Here is a 3882-nt window from a genome sequence, read left to right on the forward strand (position 1 = left end):
AGAAAAGTTATGAGCAACCTAGATAGCATATTCAAAAGCAGAGACATTACTTTGCCAACAAAAGTCCGTCTAGTCAAGGCTATGGTTTTTCCAGTGGTCATGTATGGATGTGCGAGTTGGACTGTGAATAAAGCTGAGCCCTGACAAACTGATGCTTTTGAACTGTGGTGTTGGAGAAGACTCTTGAGAGTCCCTTGGACTGCAAGGAGATCCAACCAGTCCATTCTGAAGGAGATCAGCCCTGGGATTTCTTTGGAAGGAAAGATGCTAAAGCTGAAACTCCAGTACTTTGGCCAACTCATTCGAAGAGTTGACTCTTTGGAAAAATCTCTGAATATGGGAGGGATTGGGGGCAGGAGGAGAGGGAACAACAGAGGATGAGATGGCTGGATGGCATCACTGACTCGATGGATGTGAGCCTGAGTGAACTCTGGGAATTGGTGATTGACAGGGAGGCCTGGCGTGCTTCAATTCATGGGGTTGCAAAGAGTCAGACGCGACTGAGTGACTGAACTGAACTGAACTGAAACCTCTTTGACTTGAAACAGATGTTCTTTTGCTATTTGTTGAATGAATCAGGGATTAGGTTTCCGTGCATTTGGTCCTTTAATATATGATAAGGTTGATAAAGGCTGATTCTTTCAAAGAAGTTGGCACAAGTAGTTATCCATCTAGAAGGAAATTATGTGGCTTTCTACTTCACACATCTTAAAAATTTCCAAAGGATTATAGACCTCAGTGTAAACAGACAGAAGGCCTCTTAAGTGAATATTTAAAGATCTACAGATAAAAATGTGTGGAGAAGAAGGGGATGACAGAAGATGAGATGGTTGGATGGCATCAGCAACTCAATGGGCATGACTTTGAGCAAGCTCCAGGAGATGGTGAAGTACAGGGAAGCCTGGTGTGCTGTAGTCAGTGGGATCACAAAGAGCCAGACATGAATGAATGACTGAACAATACACATAAAGCTACATGTGGGAAAAATCATCATAATTAAAACAAGAAAATCATATGTAAGAAGATGGATGTATTTGACTACATAAAATTTAAAACTTTTTATGGACAATATATTCAACTAAGAGTTAATGAAGAAAGATCTGCAAAAATCATTAAAAATGCTGCTAAGAATAGAAGGCATGTAATTTATGGACATGTAATAACAATGGTCATGTTATAATGAACATGCTGATCAACTACATGAATATTTCTTCAAGTTGATTAGTAGTTTAAAGAAACAAACTAACAAAAATCTCTTTCACATCCGTCAGTCTGTGAGACAACTTAAAGATCTCTCACATTGATTGGGGTTGGGGGTTTTAAACAGGTAGTAAACAAGGATTCTCTACTTTTTCTGCAGAAAGGTGAAATGTTACACGTGGGAAATAACCTGAAGAGACTGTTAACATTAAAATACAGATATTTTAACTGTGATTTATCAATCTTGGCACTATTGGAATCCTGGGCCAGTTGATTATTCTTTGTGGTGGGGTCTATCCTGTGCATTGTAGGCTGTTAGTTCAAGATGTCTCTGGACAGTGCTCAATGTCCCTTGAAGGAATGATATTGCATTTGGTGGGGAATCAGAATTTTAACATAGCAATCTTAAAATAATTTTGTTGATTGTCATAATGGCAATATCCATTGGATTGGATATGACTTAGTGAGTGAATAACAGCAACAATTGAGAAAAATTATGTAAATCTTTGTTAGGGAAATTAAATATATTGTCTTTTTTAGGCTTCAGAGACAAAGCAGAGCAGGTCTCTGACCTTTCTTATAACCTGCCTGGACACTGACCTGACTGGGAGTGACTGCCTGCTGTGAGTGCAAGACTACAACACCATAGATAAAATGTGGGGAAAATCTTGAGATTTTTGAGCCCCTGGAGGAGACCTGTCAACCAAGCCCCAGGCTTGACTACACTCCAAGTTTTACACAACAAGGCAAACAGCAATAACATGAAACCAGAGCTGAAATTTGCTCACAGATTGATGATGATATCAGTTTGCTTCCTGGAATTAGAAATGAACTAGAACTTCATTCTTTGAAGTTTCACCCACAAATTGGACACACTGGTGCCTGGGACCCTTTCCCAATTGGGACTCCAGATGTGCTCTGTAATGAGACTTCCCAGCACTGTTTAAGTCTGGATGTTGGTAAGAACCCAATTTGGTGTTGTATCCTCTGCTTTTTCTATTTCTCTTTTCTTTTAATGTTAGTATATTGAAAGTAAGCAAGATAATTCCATAGTAAATATTTGTATTATTTGTTTGCATATAACAAGTGGCTCATTTTGTTAACAAATCCTTTGAACCTGAGATGAAAGTGAAAACTTTAGACAGAACAAGCTTTACACAGGTGAATAGCACAGTCACACCATGAAATGTTATGGAGCCACTGAAATAATGAATTAGCATTATACTAGTTGAATGGAGGTTTAGTCTTTGAGGTATTATTGAGTAAAAGAAAGACTGGACATGTAGAAAAAAGGACTGCACTAAGACATGAAGAACAATTGTGATGCCACAGAATGCTATTTGTGTGTTTGTATGCCTATGAATCCCAGGGACGGGGGAGCCTGGTGGGCTGCCATCTATGGGGTCACGCAGAGTCGGACACGACTGAAGGGACTTAGCAGCAGCAGCAGCAGCATGCCTATGAATATATATGTAACACAAAAAAAGAGAGTGTTAAAAGAAGCTAAGAATTTATGAAACAAAGACCATCAGTAGGAATGAAATTAGGTTAAGTACAGAGGATTCACACAGTTCATGGGGTTCTTCAAGAATACTGAAGTGGTTTGCCATTCCCTTCTACAGTGGACCATGTTTTTTTTAATCAGAACTCTCCACCATGACCTGTGCATCTTGGGTGGTCCTGCATAGCATGGTTCATAGTTTCATTGAGTTACACAGAGTTATGACAAAGGATGAGATGGTTGGATGACATCACTGACTCAATGGACCTGAGGTTAACCAAACTCCAGGAGATAGTGAAGGACAGGGAAGCTTGGTGTGCTGCAGTCCATGGGGTCATAAAGAGTCAGACATGACTTAGCAACAGAACAACAATATAGAGATCCAAAAAAACTGTATGAAATAGAAACAAATGAGAATCTAAAAACCATGATAACTTTACAATACAGTATTGGTTTTGCCATACATCAACATGAATCCGCCTCGGGTGTACATGTGTTCCCAATCCTGAACCCCACTCCCAACTCCCTCCCCATACCATCCCTCTGGGTCATCCCACTGCACCAGCCTCAAGATTCCTGTATCCTGCCCCTAACCTGGACTGGCGATTCATTTCTTATATGATATTATACATGTTTCAATGCCATTCTCCCAAATAACCACCCCCTCCCCACTCTTTCACAGAGTCCAAAAGACTGTTCTATACATCTGTGTCTCTTTTGCTGTCTCACATACAGGGTTATCGTTACCATCTTTCTAAATTCTATATATATGCATTAGTATTTGTGTTTTTCTTTCTGGCTTACTTCACTCTGTATAATCGGCTCCAGTTTCATCCACCTCATTAGAAAAGATTCAAATGTATTGTTTTAAATGGTTGAGTAATATTCCATTATGTATATGTACCACTGCTTTCTTACCCATCCATCTGCTGATGGACATCTAGGTTGCTTCCAAGTGCTAGCTGTTATAAACAGTGCTGCGATGAACATTGGGGTACACGTGTCTCTTTCAATTCTAGTTTCCTTGGTGTGTATGCCCAGCAGCGGGTTTGCTGGGTCGTATGGCAGTTCTATTTCCAGTTTTTTAAGGAATTTCCACGCTGTTCTCCATAGCGGCTGTACTAGTTTTTGTTCCCACCAACAGTGTAAGAGGGTTCCCTTTTCTCCACACCCTCTCCAGC

The sequence above is a fragment of the Bison bison genome, unplaced genomic scaffold (assembly GCF_000754665.1).
Source record: "Bison bison bison isolate TAMUID 2011002044 unplaced genomic scaffold, Bison_UMD1.0 scf7180017864358, whole genome shotgun sequence".
NCBI classification, from domain to species: Eukaryota; Metazoa; Chordata; class Mammalia; order Artiodactyla; family Bovidae; genus Bison; species Bison bison.